This window comes from Protopterus annectens, chromosome 5.part0 (assembly GCF_019279795.1).
Source record: "Protopterus annectens isolate FY-2018-M chromosome 5.part0, PAN1.0, whole genome shotgun sequence".
Classification (NCBI taxonomy): Eukaryota; Metazoa; Chordata; order Ceratodontiformes; family Protopteridae; genus Protopterus; species Protopterus annectens.
The window spans coordinates 1,861,222,008-1,861,245,471 of record NC_056735.1 but is presented as its reverse complement, the minus strand read 5'-3'; the positions used below and the strand labels follow the sequence as shown (position 1 = coordinate 1,861,245,471).

Sequence of the window (23,464 nt, the reverse complement as noted above, 5' to 3'; positions counted from 1 at the left end):
TATTTTTTCTTATATTTCTTAGAAATTCTTCTTCTATATATTATCTAAGTGACTGTGTGTGTGTGTTTATAGTGTTTCGAGGATTCCTCGGTTCCATATAAAGTTATTTAAACTTTATTAGAGTTTTCCCTCGGGGCCTAACCCCACTAAAGTTACTGGATTAGACATCCCTTTACTGGATTGACTACTAGATTGACTTTTTTACTGGATTTGACTAAAGTTACTGGATTAGGCATACCTACTGGACTGGACTTTTATAAAATTAACCTTATTACTTTTAAGATGTCTGAGAAAGCTAAGTCTGGCTTTAAACGTTGCCAATGTGGGCAAAAGATGTCAGTGACTGATAATCACAGTTCCTGCGTCTACTGTCTTGGCCCTCTCCATCTGCAAGAAGACTGTTCAATTTGTCATTCTTTCAGTGGAAGGGTCATGACACATAGGCGCAGGAAACTTATGGATAGGGGTCTTTTAAAACCTACCTTCCAAGAGGCTCTGGATGCATCAGACCAGGCATCCAAATCCTTGAAGGAATCGAAGACGTCGGAGCCCAGGTCATCGGCTCCGAGCTCTTCAGTTAAAGTTCGACCACCGGTTCCACAGACTTCGGGGCCGAGTGTTGAACTTTTGTCAGTATCCGAGCCTCGAGTCTTGGAACCGGTGACGGAGCTCCCTCCACCGACACTGTTGAGGTCGGCTCCGTCTTCGATTCCATCGACGCGCTCTTCCAGACCCCTCTCCGACACTGATGTAGACCGCGTGGTGCAGAAATTAATGGAGAATACGGTCTTATCCAAGCTCATCTCTGTCTCCTCTCAGTTGGTGTCGAGACTCGAAGGCCTACCCTGATCTCCATCTGTTCCTTCTCCGAATCCTATTCAGTCTTCGGAGACGGAAGAGGCTGATCTGCTGATTGTGGAGCCCTCGGTGCCAGAACCGTCCTTCTCTCGGTCGGCTCCATTCACCTTGACTCCGTCGGATCCGGTACCGGAGTCTCGGAGCCGAAGATCCATCCTTGGTTCCGGGACCGAGAGTCGGACCGATGTTTTGGTTCCGACTCTCCGTCTCGGGGCCTCGGCTCGGATCGACTCGGCTCCATCCTCGGGGTCGATGCCTTCGGTGCCTGTCTCGGGGATTCTTCCCATTTCCTCGGAACCGGGAGATACCTCGACTCGGGACCCGGGGGCCTTCGACCTCATGAGGAAGGTGTTGTCTACCCAGACAACCACATCAGCAGAAATAGCTTCTCCTCCCCATAAAGGACCGTTATCCTCCTCTGCACCCACGGCTACATCTAAGCGTCGAGCACCTGTGTCTCAGCCACCCCTGGAGGGTGCCCCCTCTTCCTCGGAGGCTTCTTCGGATGCTCCCACCGAAGAAGTTCCGAGGAAAAGAATGTGTAAGAGGAGACACTTAGATTCTCCACAAGAATCATTGACATCGGACACTGACTTGGATGAGTCAGAAGGGTCCCCAAAGTCACCCTCAGAGGATGTCTCTTTTTCTGACATCCTGGAGATCCTAAAGCAGAGAGGTGATTGGCAAGCCCTCCCCCCTTCTGAGGATGAGTCAGTTTTGCTGAAGGCATTCGGTGCTCGCCCTTCCTCCTCCTGGGTCACTCCGCCCTTCGATGAGTTAATGGAGCTGATTGCTCAAGGGCGGGAGACGCCTGACACGGTGGAGCCAGTCCCTAGAAAGCCTAACAAGTATATTACTGCCCCTCAGGATAAGGCTTATCTGACAAAGGGAGTGCCAGTGGACGCTATGGTGGTGGCAGCGGCCACGAAAAAGGAGATGTCTGAATCTTCCTCATCTGTCCATCCGCCTAACAAAGATTCTAGGACTATGGACAGGTATGGGAAGTGCATTTTTAGTTCAGCGGCTTTTTCTATGCGATCCCTGAACTACTTGACTCACTTCACACGGCTACAGAGGGATCTAATCAAAGAGTTGGGAGATACCCTCCAGGGTACTACATATGCTGCTATTTCAGAAAAAGTTACGGCACATCTCAATACCCTTACATCCATTGTAAACTCGTCCATGAGGCTGATCTCATACGCAGCCGAAGGATCGAGTAGGGCAGCAGCTTCAGCGATTGCTCTTCGTAGACAATCCCGGATGCGCTTATGTTCTTTTGCGGAAGCCTTCATGTCTTCCTTTACTAGCGCCCCATTTGATGGTGCCACTCTCTTTGGCCCTAAAGTAAAGGAGACCCTTACCCGGTGTGAGCAGGAGGGAAAGACTCTGTCTGCTGTCGGAGTCCGTTTTTCCACCCCATCCAGACCGTACCCCAAAGGGCAACGTGGTGGAAAAATGTGGTTTCGAAAACCCCAAGGATCTTTCCCAGGCACACAGGGTGATGCCCCCTCTAGAGGCAGAGGAGGAGGCAGAGGTGGAAGATGCCGCCCTGGCGGCAGAGGGGGTCCGCAAAACCAAGGTGACAGGGATACACCCCCTGGAAAACCTTTCCAGCACTCCTGAGAGGAGGCCCGACTGTCCTGCTCTGGAGGCAGTCGGGGGTCGCTTAGCTTTATACCCTCAGGCCTGGCAAAATCTTACATCAGACAACTGGGTAAAAAGCGTTATTACCAGAGGCTACAGAATACCCTTCCTATTGCCCCCAATTCCGAAGAGAAGACTCCCAGATGTACCGCCCCATCTGCGAGACCCTGCAGCTATAGAAATTTCAAAGCTGCTAGAAAAAAGAGTCATCCAACCAGTCCCGGCGGACCAAAGAGGATTCGGAACTTACTCAAGGTTCTTTTTAGTTCCAAAGAAGACAGGGGACTGGAGGCCGATTCTGGACCTAAGCAACCTCAATACCTTCGTCAAGAAAGAAAAGTTCCGAATGGTCACGCTTCAATTGATCCTTCCATTTTTACAGAAGGACGACTGGATGTGCTCAATAGATCTGAAGGACGCATACTACCACATCAAAATGGCCAGGGCGTCCAGGGATCACTTGCACTTCCGGCTGGGAGCCAGCCACTTTCAGTTTCGAGCCCTGCCCTTTGGTCTGACCTCAGCCCCCAGGGTTTTCACCAAATGCATGGCAGTGGTGGCGTCTCACCTGAGACGCCTAGGATTCCAGGTGTTTCCGTATCTGGACGACTGGCTCCTTTCTGCCACCACCCAGCGTCAACTAGTTCAGGCCAGGGATTACACACTACAGCTTTGTGTTCATCTCGGAATTTCCGTAAATTTCGAAAAATCTTCATTACAGCCATCACAGCATATCTCATTCATAGGAGCAGAATTGGATACATCATTTAATTCTAAGACTTCCTCCAGAAAGGATAGCCTCACTACAAAGCCACATTTCTCTCCTTCTGTCATCCAGAAAGTCCCCAGCAAAACTGGTTCTGAAGGTTTTGGGTCTCATGGCAGCTTCTCTCATTGCGATACCATTGGGAAGACTGCACATGAGAGTTCTACAATGGCTACTGTTTGCACAATGGTCGTTCCAGCAGCTACCTCTGACACACGAAATTCTGATCACAAATACATGCAAATCACACCTAGACTGGTGGCTTCAGACTTGCAACCTTTCCGGCGGAAGACCATTTGTGCTACCCACGACAGCTACGGTGACCACGGACGCTTCCCTGATAGGGTGGGGGGGCATCTTTCAGGGACAGACAGTCCAAGGTGAATGGACCAATTTAGAGTACAATCTGCACATCAATGTCCTAGAGTTGAGGGCAGTGTTTCTAGCGTTGCAACACTTTGCTCCCCTTCTTCCTCTAGGGACTATTGCAGTTCAGACGGACAACATGTCCGTAGTCTGGTACACAAACAAACAAGGGGGAACCAAGTCTTATCAGCTATGCAGAGAGGCCATGAGAATCTGGCAATGGGCGGAGTCCACGGGTCGCTTTCTGATTGCAACGCACATCCCGGGGTCATCCAACGTCATAGCTGACAGGCTGAGCAGAGCAATCCTGTTGCCTCACGAGTGGTCCCTAAAACAGTCGGTTGCGAAGAAGATTTTTCGCAAGTGGGGCCAGCCGTCCTGCGATCTTTTTGCGTCTCCAATGAACGCCAAATGCAGGAGCTACTTTGCCCTATTACCCTCCAGGGGAAGTCCCCAGGGACGCGCTGGTTCACGATTGGCCCCCGGGTCTCCTGTACGCTTTTCCTCCCTTTCCCCTGATGGCGAAGTTTCTGCAGAAAGCCAACAACCTGCAAAGGACGATTATCCTCATTGCCCCATTCTGGCCTCGTCAAATTTGGTTTCCCTTTCTTCGGGCACACCGCATTCGGGGACCCTGGATCCTGGACCCGGAGCCAGATCTACTGACCCACTCGTCAGGGGCTCCCCACCCCTCGCTCTCCTCGCTCCATCTAGCAGCTTGGCTGCTCCGCTACTTAGCCAGGTCTGATCATCTTTCACCTGCAGTTCAGAATATACTAGTGGCTTCTCATAAAGCTTCCACTACAAAGACCTACACTAGTAAATGGAACCGCTTTGTTTTTTGGGCAAATACACAGCATTTGGATCCTGTTATGGCTCCCTTAAACAAGATCTTGGAGTTTTTAACAGAGTTGTTCCACCAAGGAGCTTCTCCTGCCACTTTAAGAGTGCAGTTGGCTGCCATTTCCAACTTTCATGTGGAAGAATGTGGGGCACCTATTATGGCCCACAGACTTTGTAAGGCCTTTTTAAAAGGATCTTTCCATATTAGACCACCAGTTAGAACTCCTACATCTCCTTGGAATCTGAACCTTTTATTGTCTAAATTGATGTTGCCTCCGTTTGAACCGGCTTCCTCTTGTCCATTGAAGTATTTGTCGTGGAAGACCCTCTTTTTGGTGGCCATTACATCGGCTAGACGGGTGTCAGAGCTTCAGGCTCTTTCTATTAAGCACCCTTATCTGATTTTTCACTCTGACAGAGTATCTCTTCGCACTAATCCATCCTTTCTCCCCAAAGTCTGTTCTATTAATGACATTAATCAATCCATTGAACTCCCTACCTTTTTCAAAAATCACTCCAATAAGTTAGAGTATATGTTACACAAGTTGGATGTTCATAGACAACTTAGATTTTATTTGGATAGAACAAAGGATCACAGGAAATCAGATCAACTTTTTATAGCCTTTGCGGACAGCAGGAAAGGTGTAGCAGTTACCAAACAAACCCTTTCCAAATGGCTAACTGATTGCATTATATTTGTTTATGCTACTTCGGAACAAACCTTACCTTTCAAACCCAAAGGACACTCTACAAGATCAGTATCTACATCCCTGGCTCATGCAGCTCGTTTACCATTAGACACTATTTGTGCAGCTGCCACTTGGTCTAAACCACATACATTCATTCCTCATTACAAGGTGGACAAGGTTTCTAGGGATAGGGCAACCTTTGGTTCCACTGTGCTCAAGAACGTTCTCCCGTGAGTTCCTCAGGAACATGGAGCTAGGGACGCTACCCAGGTGTAAGAACAAACGGCGAGATCGAACACTCTCACATTTAGAAGTTATGTCCTTACCATAACGTTCCATGTGGAGTGTTCATCTCACCTTTGTTCTTACATTCCCACCCTCCCACCCTCAGGAAGAACGTACAGTTTGGTGCCTGGTCTGGTTTATTCTGCTTCTGCATTCGCAGTTGTTTTGTATATATGTATGTACATATGTATATATAGGTATAAGTGTTCTTGCAGTTATGTAGTTTTTGCATGAGTATGTTTCTCTCTCTGACTTCTGGTTTGCTTGCAAACTAGATCTGAGGTAAAGGCAGAGGGGGATTGTGGGAGTTAGGTTGGTCTCAAGCTTCTTCTCGATGCAGAGCTTGCAAGCGGCCGACACAGAGCCGAGGATCGGCTCCGAACCCAGGTGTAAGAACAAAGGCGAGATGAACACTCCACATGGAACGTTATGGTAAGGACATAACTTCTAATTTTGGGATTTCTTTTTTCTTTCTGCAGTGGGAGAACAACCTGATCAGAACGAGAAGGTAAGTTGTTTAAATGTGTTGCATAATTTTATGAATTCATTTTTTTCTTTGGCTGTGGTAAAACAGTAGATATATAGACCTGAGCTGTCGTTGAAATAGGTACATGAAAATGAAAGTAGATGAAATTTTTCACTGCAGTAAAGTGTGAGGTTATTCTTACAGTTTATTAGCTGCTAACTTCCCTTTCCTAGTGTTTCTGTAGTTTCATTCCCCTCATATTGGTAGACATAATTCCTCTGTAAATAGGTTGACAGTAGTTCTTTCTCCCAGCTTTATTCCTAGAAAGTATTACAGACAGTAGAGGCATAGTTTATTTTATTCAAATTTTAAAAATGTTTGGATACTGAAAAAGTAGGTCTAATTTAGACTCTGTTGTTTAAATTTGCTACATTTCTATTTATTGAAAAATTTACTATATTGATCTGAAGTAGTTGACTTTATTTGATCATCAACCTGTGGGTATTCAGATCCGAGACGGCAGCTTCACCAGCATCTGATCCAAGCTCCTCCCCTTACCCATAATACTCCTCCATCTCCTTCCTTCCCTCAGATCTTGTTTGCTGTGGCTTAGCCTAGCATCATGGTCTCGAAGCTCCAGGCGTGGTGAATAGTTTTAGTGACAGTGTTTGGGTGTTTGTGCTTTTCTTGTAGTGTCAGGTAGGTTTCCTGTGCCCTTGGCCTCCCCTTTCGCTGTTGCATCGCGTTTACAAAAAAAAAAAGTTCAGTTATTTTTCTCAGTGTAGTGCCTTCCTCCACCCTACCCCCCTCATTGTTAGTTTGGCTGTGAGTGTGTGTGGTTGGGCAGGTTAGGGCCTTGTGATGGCTGATCAGCAGAAGCTGGTATTTAGAAATTGCACAGTGTGTGGCCACAAGTTGTCTCCAGCTGATGGCCACATTCTGTGTGTGGTTTGTTTGGGGGTTCCGAATCTTTCTTCCGCCTGCACTATTTGCGCGGGGTTTAACCCCAGGGACCTGAAAGATCATAGGGCTAAATTAGTCTTGAAGGGACTTCTCCCTGCTATGGAGGCGGCTGTCTCTGCTTCGGCTACAGTCATGGCTGTGACTGCCGCTTCTTCTGTTACACTTTCTTCCCCTCCTTCTCAGGCCAGGATTCAACCTCCTGCTCAGAGGTCTGTGGGTGGCAGCACAGAAAAGAAAAACAAAAAGAAAAAAAAAAGACAAAGGAAAGAATAGATCCTAAGACTGGTCGGATCACAGTGGGTCCTCCTGAGAAGCAACAAATGATGTCCAGGCCTAGCACTCCTTGGCTTCACTTGCCCAGATTCTCACTGGAGCAGGAGGAGCCTAGACCTTTTTCTAGGGCTCCTGTACATTGACTCTCCCGGTCGGTGTCGGTGGCCTTGTCGCACTCCACCAGAAGCTTGAGTTAGGCAGACATGGACAAAATGATGCAAAGGTTTATTTGCACCCAGATTCAGATGGGGGTCTTGCCAGCCCCCTTTCCCTCTGGAGGGGGGAGCTCACTTCCCTTTTTCACCCCATTAACTCCTTCTCCGATCCGACCCCCGGTATTGGAGTTTATGGATCTGAGAGGTCCTGGAGTCAGGAGGCTGGTGCCGATGGTACTGGGTACTTCGCCTGCCGTTACTTTGAGTGAGTTGGACCCAACTAGTTCGGAGCCGAAGCCTGGGAGTCTGATCCAAGGAGTTGGGTTTTTCTCTGTTGGTGCCGGAGTCCATGTTGCTGGAGTATAAACATTTATTCTCTGCACGAATGGCCACTCTCAAAGCGGTTTCTAATATGTCCATGTGTCTCATTTCGCATGCCACCGAGGGAGCGGCAAGGGCAGCCAGGTCCGGTGTTGCCATGAGGCGACACGCCTGGCTCAACCTATGTCATTTCACAGAACCCTTTAAGGCGTCTTTAGAGAATGCCCCTCATGATGGTTCTTCCTTATTTGGGAAGACTGTTCATGAGACGTTAGTCCAGAGTGAAAAGGACGGGAAGACACTGTCTGCCATCGGGATCCACTTTTCAAACCCTCAAAGATCCTTTTCTAAGAATCAGTGGGGGCAAAAGAAGATGTGGTTTTGGAAGTCTCAGTATTCCTGGGACACTCAGGACTCCTCTTTCCCCAGAGGCAGAGGGGGTCCAGACAGATGCCGGCCCAGAGGCAGGGGGTCCGAGAAATTTTGAGTCTCGAGAACTGTTCTCGGACAGGCCCGCACAGTACCCCTGAGGGGTTGCCCGACTGCTCTGCAGTGGAAGCAGTCGGGAGTCCTCTTTCGCTGCACCTGACGGCATGGGAGTCCGTGTCAACAGACCATTGGGTGCTTCACATCATATCCAGAGGTTATACCATCCCCTTTGTGGTTCCTCCCATTCCCCTGAATCACCTCCCAGACGTTCCACCTGTGCAAAGGGAGGTGGCAGCGCTCGAAATAGACAAGTTGCTAAGGAAACGAGTCATCCAGTCCGTCCCCCAAGATCAGTCCAGATCGGGCATCTACTTCAGGTTCTTTTTGGTGCCAAAAAAGGCAGGGGGACCCAAGACCTATTCTAGATCTTTCCACCTTGAACCCGTCAGTTGCTAAAGAAAAGTTCCGGACGGTCACATTACAGTCCATCCTGCCTTACCTGCATGAGAATGATTGGATGTGCTCCATAGATATCCAGGATGCATACTACCATATAAAGATACACAGATGCTCCAGGAGGTTCCTCTGCTCTCGGCTAGGAGCCAATCATTATCAGTTTTGAGTCCTACCCTTCAGTCTTACCACAGCCCCCAGGGTGTTCACCAAGGTCATGGCAGTAGTAGCGGCTCACCTGAGGCTGCAGGGAATACAGGTCTTTCCATACCTGGATGATTGGCTCCTTGCTGCTTCCACCAAGCATCTACTTTGTCAGGCCAAAGACTATTTCCTGAATCTGTCACTTTCTGGGAATTACAATAAATGCATCCAAGTCTTTTCTAGATCCAGTCCAGGTTTTAGACTACATTGAAGCAAGGATAGACACGTTGCAAACCAAAGTTTTTCAAACTCCAGAGAGAGTTTGAAGTATAAGACTCCATGTGTCTGTGATTTTTCAGTCTCAACTTCCTTCAGCCGAGGCAGTATTATGAAGCCTAGGTTCCATGGCAGCTACCATTCCTCTTCTTCCCTGTGCCCGTCTGCATTTGTGGGTGCTACAGTGGACACTAGCGGTACAATGGCTGCTGTTATTTCTGCCGTTGACACATCCGATTCACATAAGCAATGCTGGCAGGAAGTCCCTCCTCTGGTGGTTATGCTCCTCAGAACTAGTCGAGGGACGAACATTTATTCCAGCCCCTCCCCAAGCCACTGTGACCACAGATGCCTCCTAACTAGGGTGGAGGGACATTGCTCAGGTAGAGCAGTCCACAGTCCACAGTCCAAGGTACGTGGTCCCCGAACGAGACCGACTTGCATATCAGTGTTCTGGAGATGAGGGCGGTCCTTTTGTTGTTGCAGACCCTTCATGCTTTTCTTCCTCTGGGAACCATTGCAATTCAGACAGACATGTCCGTTGTCTGGTACATCAACAAACAGGGAGGAACCAAATCTTACCCCCTTTGTCTCGAGGCCATGAGCGTATGGGAATGGGCGATCTCCACCAAACGATTTCTGGTAGCAATGCACATTCCGGGTCAATCCAACATACTGGCGGACAAACTGAGCAGGACTGTTCTGATTCCTCACGAGTGGTCTCTGAATCCTTCTGTAGCAGAGCAGATCTTCCTTAAGTGAGGTCGACGTTGCTGCAATCTCTTCGCATCTCCATCCAACGCAAAGTGCAGCGAGTTCTTTGCTCTGAACCCCCCACAGGGGGAATACCCCAGGGACGCTCTGGTCCATGCTTGGCCTCCTGGTCTTCTCTATGCTTACCCCCCCATTACTATTCTGGCCTCTAAGTCTGGTTTCCCTTCTTTTGGTCTCATATAATAGTTCCTTCATGGATCTGGTACCAGTTCTCATCTCGCACCCCTCGAGGATCCCTTATCCAGACCTGGTCAGTCTGAAGTTCACTTTTTGGCTGCTCTAGTTCCCTTGATTGCTAGGACTCCCAGTCTGTCTTCTCTGGTCAAGACTATTGTGGTGGCAGCTTATAAATCATCCACCAGAAAACTATACCATAGCAAATGAAAGCGTTTTTCTGTCTGGGCTTCTCAAAGGGATTTGGATCCTTTCACAGCTGTTGTCCTAGTGGTACTTGAGTTCTTGGCGTACATTTTCCAGCAGGGTGCTAGCTCATCTACAGTAAAAGTTCAACTGGCTGCCATTTCCAATTTCCATATAGGTGAGAACATGGCTTCATTAGCTTCTTCCAGACTTTGCAAAACCTTTATTAAAGGTGCCTTTCTTTTAAGACCACCAGTTAAAGATTCTACTCCTTCTTGGGATCTTACCCTAGTTTTTCAAGCTCTGGTTGCTCCACCTTTTGAGCCGACCGCTTCTGTGGATCTGAAATTTTTATCTTGGAAGACAGCCTTTCTAGTGGCTATCACCTCGGCTAGGAGGGTGTCATAACTCCAGGCATCATCTATTAAACCTCCATATATGATTTTCCATAAGGACAGGGTTTCACTTTGTACTAATCCTTCCTTTCTTCTTAAAGTAGTCTCTGAAACTAATATCAATCAGATGATCCATTTACCTGTTATCTTCCCAAATTTTCAGAACAGGGGTGACTATAAATTGCATTTGTTAGATGTACACAGGCAGCTTTGTTTCTGTTCACATAGGACTAAGGGCTTTCGCAGCTATGCCCAACTATTTCTGCCTTTTTCTACACCTTTTCAGGGCAAACCTATCTCTGAAGTAACCATTGCCAGATGGATTTCCTTTTACATCCTTCAGGTTTACAAGGACAGAGGCATGTCACCTCCAGGACAAATCAAAGCCCATTCTACTAGGTCCATGGCTACGTCGGCGGCTTTTTGGTTCATGGTGTCTTTGGACGATATTTGTTCGGTGGCTACCTGGTCCTCATCTCACACTTTCATTTCTCACTACAAACTGGACATATTATCTAGAAGGAGAGCATCCTTTGGCTCTGCGGTGCCCCAGAATATCCTTCCATGAGTGTTTGGTAGCTGGGGACTCTGTCCCACAGGTTGATAATCAAATGAAGTTAACTACTTCAGATAAAGAAGTTTTGTACTCACCATAATGTTCCATCTGAGTAGTTGGACTTCATTTGTCATCAGACGTCCCTCCTTCCTTCCCTCAACCTTCTCATTATGTTCGTACTTTGGTAGGCAAGGGAGAGCGCCTATGCAGCTCTCCTATGTTTCTTTGTTATTAAGGTCTAGCGGGTCAGGTTTATATTTATAGTGTATAAATGATATATTATTATTTATTATTTATAAATATATATTTTAGCAGGAGGTGTGGGGGGCGCAGCTCCCCACAATAATGTTTTCGATTTGCAGCATTTTCTCTCATGTGAGCATTTGCACTTCGTCACTTTCGGTCTTTCGGCCTGGTTTTTTGGTTAAGTGCTTAATAATTTTTCATTTATCTAAATTTATGATGATCCATGTTTTTTTTTCTTGATTGCAGCCATTTTTAATCTTTCAACCCTTTCTCAGTTCCATTGCAGCATTAGACAGGGGACCTAGCAGTTTTTTGTCATTTTTGTATATTACTTTTTATCTTAAAAATTCCTTCTGTTATTGAATCTTCTACATTATAGTTAACTATAGAAATATTTAAATGTTTTACAGTTTTAAAGTTGATAGCATCTGTTTTTTTTTTTTTTTAGGTCCTTTATTATTTCTTTCCTTCTGTTCTATCCCATGCAAAAGGGGTTCCAGAAGTGCATCCATTGTGGCCACAGTATCCTGTCCCAGAACACCCATGATATCTTTGTGGTGTGCCTGGGGGCTAGCTCATTTATCTGTGGCCTGCAGTGCATTTGTACCCTTTTAAGCAGCTGTGTGAGTAGACATAGTTCCAAGTAAAACAGGATTGCTATCAGCTTTATCAGCTTGTTCAAATTTATCAGAATTATTGGCAACTTTGCTAGGAACCTTAACCCCCCCCCCCCAGTTGGGATAAGGTAGTCTGACTCCCATTATCAGAATTATTAGCAACTTTGCTTTGAATCTTACCTGTCAGTTTTAAAGTTGATAGCATCTGTTTTCTTTTTTTTTTTTGTTTTTTGTTTTTTTTTTGGTCCTTTATTATTTCTTTCCTTCTGTTCTATCCCATGCAAAAGGGGTTCCAGAAGTGCATCTATTGTGGCCACAGTAGCCTGTCCCAGAACACCCATATCATCTTTGTGGTGTGCCTGGGGGCTAGCTCATTTATCTGTGGCCTGCAGTGCATTTGTACCCTTTTAAGCAGCTGTGTGAGTAGACATAGTTCCAAGTAAAACAGGATTGCTATCAGCTTTATCAGCTTGTTCAAATTTATCAGAATTATTGGCAAGTTTGCTAGGAACCTTACCCCCCCTAGTTGTGATAAGGTAGTCTGACTCCCATTATCAGAATTATTAGCAACTTTGCTTTGAATCTTACCTGTCAGTTGTGATAAGGTAATCTGACTCCGTTATCAGAATTATTAGTAACTTTATTAGGAGCATTGTCTTAATCACAACTGGCAGGTAATCTTATGTGATCTGGTTCACTTACTTCAGCAGCAGAGCTCGAATGCCACAGGCAGCGTTTAGTTAACACCCTTAAGTCTTTTATAGCTTCAAAAGCTGCCATAATGTTCTACACCTCCCCTTCTCTCCAGATCTCATTAGTTACATTCCTGTAAGCATCAAGAGTTGTTTTCAGTGATTGTGGTAGTTTTTTTCTGCAACTTTCCAAATGCCTTTGATTTTGTGACTTCTGTCGTGTCCTGCCTTTTCTCCTCCCCTCCCATCTGCTCACCATTTTATCTGTGAGATTTTCTTATTATTTTATGTCTGTAATTATCCACTAAGTTGTGGTATAGTCCTCTTTGGTTAGGGATAATTTCTGATGTTGGTTTAGAAATTGATAAATAAAAGCTTCAGAATTAAGAAAATGTCCAAAATGGGGGCATAAAATTCCCCCAAAAGACACCCAAGCATTATGGGTGGTGAGTCTGGAGGTGGAACACTTGGAAGGTGATTGTGATATTTGTGAAAAATTTGGTTCCCGTAACTTTGCAGAAAAGGATAACTAAGCAAAAATTTAAGGAATGTTGCCTAGTCATTCCAATTCTGTATCAAAGGGCAACAAAGAGAAAAGGAAGACTAATGAATCAGTTTTTGCTAGAGATGCAGAAACTTCCTTCCTTGCAACAAAAGTCCCCAGGATAGTTATTTCTTCCTCAAAAGTTGTTGTTTGAGAAAAATAATAGTGCTGCACAGTTGAGGACCAGCCTAATAGGAAGTATCAGTAGTTTCTCCCCTGAAAATAAGCTTTCTAGGTATTTGGACTCCACAGCAGTGTGCATGCATTCTTTTAGGTCTCTTCTGCAGTTCCTCCTTGCATGTAGACTTGGACAAGAAGATGAGTCAAGGCACAAACTGAGTTAGGCATCCTCCCCCCTCCTTTGTTTCTAGGGTGGCAAGAAAAGGTTCCCTCCATCTTCTTTTGCTCTTTCCTTGGACCCTTCTCAGCATCTTGTTTATCTGATGTAGTGAGCTTGTTTTTAGTGTTGACATATGCCCTGAGCCAAACCTTGTCTTTGGTGCCAATAGACCCTTCCATGCCCGGTACTGCGTTTCGTGGTACTGGGGTTAGTAGGGGACAGAAATTTGATGCCAGTGAGCTGGTACTGGCCTGAACTTCAATGCCATTGGGGCTGTTGTCACTGTCACTCACTTTATGAGTGCGAGTTTTTGGTACAAGAGCAATCAGTGTGCTGTGAAAACAGCTTAATTGCCAAGACCTGATCATATTGAAATAGTACTTGCCTGAATCTGAAATGTTGTTTAAATAAAAACAAGTATCTTCATTGTTGGGGCCTTCGATGCCAATGACTGAGACTTTGGAGAGGACACCAAAGCAGCTGTCTGGAGTGATATCAACACTCTAACATTTGCTCCGGCCATGTACTTAACCTCATTCTTATGCCTTGGCCCAATCATCTTTACACTAGAGGGCAGCAGGTTACCCCAGCAATAGAATGGAGGTATCTGATTCTATTCCTCTTCTTTACAGTCAGATGGGCCATCCCTGAGTGTTCCTAGAAAGAGGAAGTGCAAAAGGAATTGCCTCTACTCCCTCCACCTCCACCCCCACCCCCCCCATACAGAAGAATGGCAGATTGCAGCCTGTGAGGCAAGAGAGCAGGTGTGAGACTACAGAATGAAAGTGTGCAGTGCACATAGTTTAGCAATGTAGAAAGGCAAAGATTCGGAAAGGAAGCATATGGTGTTTACAGTTTAAATATGAGAAATGAACAGAACTGAAGAGCAACTTGGGAGAAAAATGCATTGCCTGTTTTGGAGTTCACAGGGGGAAGAGAGACATAACCCCAAAACCCATTTGTTATAATGCAAGGTAAATCTGTTAATCTAAACAAAATTATTAATTCCTTATTGTATGCCTTCCTTAATTGGGAAACCGTTGCACTTCCGAATTTTCCAGCAATTGACAAGAACAGGTAGAAAGCTGAAAGGTGAGCGATTGAAACATTACTCATGGGGGAGGTGTGGAGACAACACACTGCTCAGTTGTTGATAGTTTTGCTGAGTATCTTTGATTTTTGCCTCTTATCTTTGCCCTCTCCCTTTTAAAATTTTTGTTTTTCTAGTAAATCACCGAAGGTTACCATCAGTCAATAATGCTAGATGTTAGAATTTCATACTTTTTATTCTATAGAAAATGCATGTCGATGCTGTACATGTTGTTTTGCTTTAATATGTGAATTAGAGTAATATTTGAAAATTGTCCCTGATTTTGGACCTCTGTCCACTTTATTTTTGGCTTCATCTAGATGTCTTGAGCAAACAAGTTGAGAAGTATGGGAGGTGGACCAAAACAGCTGAAAGGGAAAATGTTAATAACAATTACCATATGTATAGCTCTCAACTGTCCCAGTTTTTTTTGCCTGATATTTTTGTTCGGTTTATTGTAAGATTTCTGCTTTTCTGGAAGATTGTTGAGGGTTGCAGTTACTAAGTAATGACAGACATTTGAGTTTCAGATTTCATATCTTTCAGGAAATGCATGCTAATGCAAAACCTGTTATTCTAGCAAAATTTTAAATGTGTGGACATTTCAGATCTGTACCTGATTTTGGACCTTTTGTACCCATCATTTTTTAATTTTGTCCTTGTTTCCTGTGGTTGACGGGTTTGCCCACAAGAGGGTGTAGAAGCATACTGTTTCAGAAAGATAGTATGCATATTCTGTGTAGGTTGTCAACTCTCTATGTGTGCAAAATAATATCACCACATTTTATCTGTGAGCACACAATACTTCTTCTTCTTTAGGCTGCTCCCGTTAGGGGTCGCCACAGCGGATCATGCTTTCATTTCTTCCTGTCCTCTGCATCTTGCTCTGTCACACCAACCACCTGCATGTCCTCTCTCACCACATCCATAAACCTTATCTTAGGCCTTCCTGTTTTCCTGTTACCTGGCAGCTTCATCCTTAGAATCTTTTTTCCAATATACCCATCATCCCTCCTCAGCACATGTCCAAACCAACGTAATCAACCAATGTGTGAGCACACAGTATTGCTGGGCACATATTAGATGCTTCTGAATAGCAAAAAAAAAAAAAAAAAAAAAAAAGAGTTAACTTTCAAAAATAGGATAAAAAATATACAGTTGTGATGCCTTATCTAATATAGTTCAGCTGACTGTAGGGGAGGGGCAGGGTAAGGTGGTTGGAGAAACATATGGCATAGGTTAGGAGAAGGGGGGTGGGTGATGATGTGGTTGGAGTGACTTGGGAGACCCTAAATATGTCCCTGATTGGGCCCTGCAGTTGCTAAGGCCAGCCCTGCCCCCTGACAATTCCAGATTTGAGAAAATTTAGAGTTAAGGGGTGGAAGAGGTTTTGGCTAACTGACCTGCTCTCACCTGAAAAATAGATTTCAAGAGGCTTTCTGCTGCACTGTGCTTGTCAGTAGTGTAGCTTTCCTTCAGACTGCATAGTGGTGGTTGTGCAGAGGGCATGGCAAAAAAACAAACAAAAAACAGATGTATAGCACCTGTCCCTAAGACTGAACAAGATTCCCTGAGCTCCCAAGGAGGCATGAGCACTGGAGTAAAGTTGCCCTAGCTGACACCATTATCCTAGCTGCTCCCCTAACAAAGGAGCCATTAGAAGAGAGCATAATTGTCTACCCTTTAGTAAGGAGTCTCTGTGGATAGACAGTTTTGGTAAGTGCTCACATACATCATATTCCCTCTGTATACCTGCTACATATGACCCATTTTCAGTGCAACTTGGTAGAGAGAGGCAGAGAGAATCCTGTCGATGGTGAGAAAAGCTGATGCATGGGAACCGTCTCAGCGAGTTATAATCCTAGTTGGCAGCCTTTACTAATATCAGCAGACTCCATGATATGCTGCATAAGGCTGTAGATGGGGTAGTCCTTGAGACTGAGTCAGACTTTACCATTTAATATTACGTGTGGCTTAGGCAGTGCAAATTTATAGATAGTTTAAAGGTGGCTTTAACTAATGTCCCTTATAATGGTCCATCTTTGTTTAGGCCGCAAGTGAAATAGCAACTGCAAAGGTGGGAGCAAGAAGGAAGGATTGGTCTGATATTGTTAATCTTCATTCATTCCTTATGCATGGGTATCGGTTCCGACCTCGGAACCAAGCCAGCCATTTTCCAAGCTCGCGTCAGCTTCAAACTCTTGAGCAAAAACTCTTACCCACAATCGTCCTCTCCCTATTACCTCAGATTTCATTTGCCGCGTTGCCATTCGGTCGTGTCAAGCTACTTTTCTTGAGCTAAGTACAGTCATTTGTTGTTTAATAGTTTTTCAGATTACTTTTCTGTCAGAAAAGTTTATATTTCATTGTCTCTTACCCTATCGCATCTAGTGTATATAATTTCTTCAGGTTTTTCTGCTTCTTTCTTTACCACTTTTACCGCAAGGTATTCTCTCTTTACCATCATTGGTAATCCTTCCCCTTTTTTCTCATACCTTTGGGTACTCTCTTGTACCATTGCTTTTACCTTTTCTATTAATGAATTTGCTGTCATGGCAGATAAGAAAGGTAGTCCGGGTTTTAAGCAGTGTTCTGATTGTGGACACAAACTACCTACTTCTGATGCACATTCTGTGTGTTTATTATTTGGGAGCTTCTCATTTGTCTGTTGACCCACCCTGTACTATTTGTGAGAACTTTTCGAATAGAACCTTGTTGGAAAGGAAAAACAAGCTGTTACTGAAGGGACTTCTTAAATCTCCCTTTTCAGCGGCTATTTCTGGGTCGGAGGCCTCAACCCCTCTTAGAGCCCACAAGAAAATCTTGGATGTTCCTACTAAGGCTAAATCTTTGCCTTCGTCCCCGGCTGGGGACTCCCGCCAACCAAAATCTAAAAAGGCTAAAGTTTCGGCTCCAGAGCTCACTCAGTCAGCCCCAGTGCTTTCGGTGCCTAGACCTTTGGCACCGAGGCCTACGGCTCCATTAGTGATCTCGGCTCCGTCTTCTCCTGCAGCCTTTTCTATATCGGCACCGAGGGGCTCCTCGGTTCAGACTATTACCACTGTATTGACACCGACCGTTCAGTTGGCGCAGACCTTGACCACATCGGCTCAGAGATCTTCTTCAGAACCGACGCCTTCATTGTTGACTCCAGTTTTGTAGATTCCAGCTTCGGCACCAACAACCACTTCGGCACCGATCCTTGTGTCGGTGCAGACCATGACCTCGACACCGATGACTTCTTCGGTGCAGACAACAGTAGTCCAGTCTCTCTCGGCACCGTTGTCCTCGGTGCGGACAGATGAGATGGGCACCGCGTTTGCCTCTTCTGTTGACAGGCCTGTTTCTCCCTCAGTCTCCATGAGGTCCACTAGAAGCCTTTCCGAACATGATGTGTTGCATTTTGTGGATCAGGTGCTCTTGGCCAAAGGTATCCCACCCCTCAAGAACTATCCTTCCTTGGGAGGTGATCACCCGTCTCCAAAGACCCCTTCTTATTCTCCTCCTTCATTGCCTTTGAAGTCCATGGATATAGTACAGTCTTCACCTTCTGCGGTCCCCTTTATGGATCTCACTATAGAATCACAGTTGCCTTCATGGCAGGAAAGTTTTGCTATGACCCAGGATGTCAGTTGTGACATGCATAGTTTGCTGCTCCACAGCCATCCAGGGACTCCGGGTCGGCAGGCTGAGCCACTTAGGGGAGGGGTGACCCCTGTCCTAGACATGCACTCCTCTTCGGGTGGACCAGCCTTTCAACTGATGGAGAAGACTTTCGCTGTTGCTGGCGATACTGGACTGTCTATACCTCCACCCTACTCTGGTACACTGGTTTCACAAGTCGCATCTAGCGGACACCGGGAGCAAGGGCCTCAGGACATATTCCCACAGGAATCCCCTTTTCCGCTGTCTTCTCCAGCTTCTCCCACTGAGGAGGTCCACCAGAAAAGTTTGTGCAAGAGGAAGCACATGGACTCCACAGAGGAGTCCCTCACCGAAGACGCAGATTTCAGTGAGGGGGGAAGGATCCCCTCGGTCACCCTCTGAGGTATCCTTTGGTGATATCCTCGAAATCCTGAAACAGAGAGGTGACTGGCAGTCCTCTAATCCGACCTCTGAGGAATCTGTTTTCCTGCAGGCCTTTCGCGCCCAGCCCCCTACCTCCTAGGTTACTCCACCTGCCGATGAACTTGTCCGACTCATCATGCAGCGTGCTTGGAAAGCTCCTTATACCGTCAAAGCTATTCCCCGGAGGCCAGATAAGATTTTGTCCCCTCCTGCTTCGGATCCACATTGGTCCAAAGGTCTTCCTGTGGATGCTTTGATGGTGGCGGCCGCAACAAAAAACGATCTGGCAGAAGAAGAAAGCCAGACTGTCCATCCGCCTAACAGAGTCCTGGGCCCTGGACAGGATAGGGAAGTGCACCTTTGCTTCAGCGACCTTTACTATCAGGTCCCTGAATTATATGGCACATTTTACCAGGCTTCAAAGGGATCTGATTTCTGAGCTGTCTGAAACCATGGCTGGTGCCTTGTCTGATGAGGTCCATGACAAAGTGGCCTCTCAGCTGGCCACCATTGAGTCTGTATCTAACTCCTCTATGCGACTGATATCTCATGCATCAGAAGGAGCAGCGAGTTCAGCTGCGGTCTTGAGATGACATGCCTGGATGCGCTTGTGCAATTTCGCAGAACACTTTAAGGCTTCCTTTCTTAATGCTCCCATTGAGGCCTCCTTGTTGTTTGGGCCCAAAGTTGAAAGCACACTGGCCAGATGTGAACAGTACGGTAAGACCCTTTCTGTCATAGGTGTCCGTTATTCTTCCCCTCAATGTGCTTTCTCCCGAAACCAAAAGAGTGGGAAGATATGGTTCAAGAAATCTCAGGGTCCTTTCCGTGACACACAGGCCGAGTTCTCCCTCAGAGGCAGAGGGGGAAATTTACAGGGAAGACGCTCCTTTCGGGGCAGAGGGGGTCCGCATAACCAGGGTTCCAGGGATTCTTTCCCTGGTCAATCTTACCAGCGCTCCTGAAGAGCGGGCCAACTCCTTTCCTCTGGAGGTGGTTGGGAGACGTTTCTCCTTGTATCCTTCTGCCTGGCTAACCATCACCACCGATTCTTGGGTACAAAGGATTATTTTAACCAGAGGTTATCATATCCCCTTCGATCTTTGTCCTGCCCCTTCAAAAAACCTTCCCGACGTACCAGTCAGTTAAAGGGAAGAAGCAGCACTAGAGATAGAAAAGCTGCTAAGAAAGAGAGTCATCCAAATAGTCCCTCCAGACCAGATAGGATCCGGATTCTACTCAAGACTATTTTTGGTGCCAAAGAAAACTGGAGACTGGAGACCAATTTTGGATCTCAGTGTATTGAACAAATTTGTGAGATTACAAAAATTACGGATGGCCACAATACAGTCTATCCTCCCGCTTTTGGAAAAAGATGATTGGATGTGCTCGATAGATCTTCAAGATGCGTACTACCACATAAAAGTAGACAGGCCATCAAGAAGATTTCTGCGCGTCCGTACGGGAACCAGTCACTACCAGTTCAGAGTACTGCCCTTTGGACTCTCTACAGCCCCCAGAGTGTTCACAAAGTGCATGCCAGTTTTCACAGCTCATTTGCGACTTCAAGGATTCCAGGTGTTTCCATATCTAGACGACTGGCTCAGTTCTGCCGCCACCAGACATCTACTGGAAAAAGCCCTGGCATACTCTCTCCTCGCTGCTCAAAGGGTAGGCATAACCATAAACTGGCAAAAGTCCAATCTCACTCCCATCTCAGTTGATAGAATTCATAGGGGTTATCTTGGACACAAAGAAATGCAGAGCTGCTATTCCAGAGCACAGAATTCTAAGGATAAAGCAACAACTAATTCCAATCCTTTCAAGGGAAAAATCCACGGCTCACTTGGTTCTACAGCTGTTCTGTTCCATGGCAGCCTCCATCACCATTGTTCCCCTGGCCAGGTTTCACATGAGGCTTCTACAATAGCTACTGCTCACCCAATGGTATCCTTTTCAGCATCCTCTTTCAGCCATGATTCGAGTAACCCACAGGTGCAAACAGGATGTAAATTGGTGGATGACACACAATCTCTCACAATGGTCTTGCACCTTCTCCCCCAGCAACCCAAGGCCACAGAGACCACGGACGCCTCCCTGATGGGGTGGGGGGGGGGCTATGTTAGGGACAGACAGTCCAAGGCACTTGGTCCGAACTGGAGGCCCATCTGCATATAAATGTTCTAGAGCTGAGGGCGGTGCTTCTGGCATTGCAAGCATTCCATCCCCTGCTGCCGTCTGGGACAATTGCGATTCAGTCAGACAACATGGTGGTGGTTTGGTACATCTGCAAGCAAGGTGGAGCCAAATCTTACCCCCTTTGTCGAGTGGCCATGAGGATATAGCAATGGGCGATGGCTACCAACCGTTTTCTTCTAGCAACGCACATTCCCTGGTGTTCACACGTGATAGCAGACAGACTCAGCAGGTGCATTCTTCAACCTCACGAGTGGTCCCTGAATCCCTTGATAGCGGTGGAGATCTTCCACTGCTGGGACCGTCCTTGCTACGACCTCTTTGCATCCCCGACCAACTACAAATGCAGCAACTACTTCGCCCTGATTCCCCCTCCGGGACAGTCACCCAGGGACGCTCTAGTCCACGATTGGTCCTCGGGTCTTCTTTACACATTTCCACCCTTTCCCTTAATTCCCCATTTTCTGAAGAAAGTCCATCAGTTGAAGAGCAAGGCGATCTTCATAGCACCATATTGGCCTTGACAGATTTGGTTCCCCTTCCTTTGGCCTCGCCTACTGGATTGACCATGGATTCTCCATCCAACCCCTGAGTTGATTTCACATCCACAGAACATGATTCATTCCAACTTGAACAGCCTGAAGCTCACGGCTTGGCTATTCCAATTCCCTTGATTGCCATGCAGAATGATCTTTCTTTACCAGTATGTGATATTCTCATTGCTTCTCATAAGTCTTCCACTAGAATTACTTATCTGAGCAAGTGGAAAAGATTTACCTGTTGGCTGAAAGATAAACAAGTAGACCCCTTTTCAGCACCATTGTCGATAATACTAGACTATCTGGCCGACCTTTTTCAATTGGGTCTGTCGGCCTCTACCATTAGAGTTCATTTGGCTGCAATTTCTAATTTTCATGAGGGTGTCCAAGATTCTCTCTTACGTCCCATAAATTGTGCAAGACCTTCATAAAAGGTGTGAATCATCTGAAGCCACCTTTTAGGGAACCTATTCAGCCATGGGATTTATTATTAGTTCTACAAGCTCTGACAATGTCACCTTTCCAACCAGCCTCTTCATAGGTTCATAGTTTCATACTAGGCTATCTGCCCTAGGGCATTTATAAGCCTAGCCAGAGTGTGTATGGCTTTCGCCACCCATTTTAAATTAATTTTGCTATGCCCTTTTTCGAGGTTAGTATACTGTGCCTCTGTCTAACAGTGACACAGAAGTGATACCCGGGGTAAACCTACAATCTCCCATCCACTCATCAAGATTCCTCTTGAAGAGAGTCAATGAGGGACTCTGCCTAACCTGGACTGGGATTTTATTCCAGAGTGAAGGGAGCCTCTGAGTTATGAATCTGTCCCTCCAGCATGTCCTATTTATTCCATTGCTGAGGTTTAAGTCCCTCGAGCGCGTAGTTCGATGGGATTTGGATTTTCTGAGGTGCAGCATGTCCATTAATTCCGGGTTGGACATGGCTTTATACGTCAGGCACAGATTGCCTCTGAGCAGGCGGTATGCCACTGAGTAGAGCTGGAGTTTCTTTAACCGGGCAGCATACAGCATCTGTTTGAGCCCCTTGATCCTCTTGGTGAGGTACTTTTGGGGTCTTTCCAGTTGCTGCAGGTGTCTGGTAAGGTACATCCCAAAAGGGGCATTGTACTCAATTATGGGCCTGATGAGGGATGAGTAAAGAGGCACGATGACCTCCCCTGATCTAGATGTGAATCCTTCATGATTAGGTGGGCTATATAAAATGTTTTCTAACCACTTTGGCCACGTGGTTGTCAAATGAGAGATTGCTAACAACTTGGGTCCCCAGGTCCCTAATTACTTCTTCTGTACTTAATGGATTACCACCTATGTGGTAATTTGTGGGCACTTTGTTTTTGCCAAAGGGGATGACTATACACTTTTTGGCGTTTAGCTTGAGGCCATGGCTCTGGCACCAGTTGCCTGTTTCTATGAGGCCCTTTTGGAGGATGCTTGTGTCGGCTGGAGAGTCTATTATGGCGCCCAGTTTGAAGTCATCTGCGAACTTGGTCAGCCACAGTCCTTCCATGTTGGCCTGTACCTCCGAGAAATATATACCGAACAAGAGAGGTCCCAAGACTGAGCCTTGTGGGACGCCACTTGTAACTGGTTTGGAGTCTGACATGGCTCCAGCTATTCTAACCATGTGGGTTCTGTCCTTGAGCCAAAAATGAAGAAAAAGGAAAACGAATCCAGGTCAACACAGGTTTATTAACGAAACACAGACGAAGGTTTACCTAGGTTTCGTCCACATAGGACGACTTCTGAATACTGAAGTCACAATTGTATATATATACAACGCCCATCAATCCAATTAAACAAAATTAATCAAATTTAAAGGTATACACATTGTCACTGCATACTATAAAATACCTACAATAGATACATAGAATGCAAACAACTTTTGAACATTCTGTTTAATACTGCCTACTAAACTAAATAAAAATATAAATATATGAATATAAATATATATAAGTAGAATATATAAATAATTGTTGCTAAAAATCTATACAACTATAACAATGATAAATATATTGTAACATAAAATATTATATTAGTGAAAAATGTATATAAAAATGTGTATGTAGAGATGTATGTATATAAATAAAAATGTT

At 45.8% G+C, this 23,464-nt stretch overlaps 1 protein-coding gene across 1 annotated transcript in view; it reads left to right on the top strand.

The window, feature by feature from the left end:
- Positions 1-23,464, top strand: part of SUGT1 (SGT1 homolog, MIS12 kinetochore complex assembly cochaperone) — a 1,565,243-nt gene that overhangs the window by 371,551 nt on the left and 1,170,228 nt on the right. Inside the window, exon 4 of the mRNA XM_044071688.1 lies at positions 5,934-5,962. The gene's annotated coding sequence lies outside the window, so the exon portion shown is untranslated. The remainder of the gene's footprint in view (positions 1-5,933; positions 5,963-23,464) is intronic.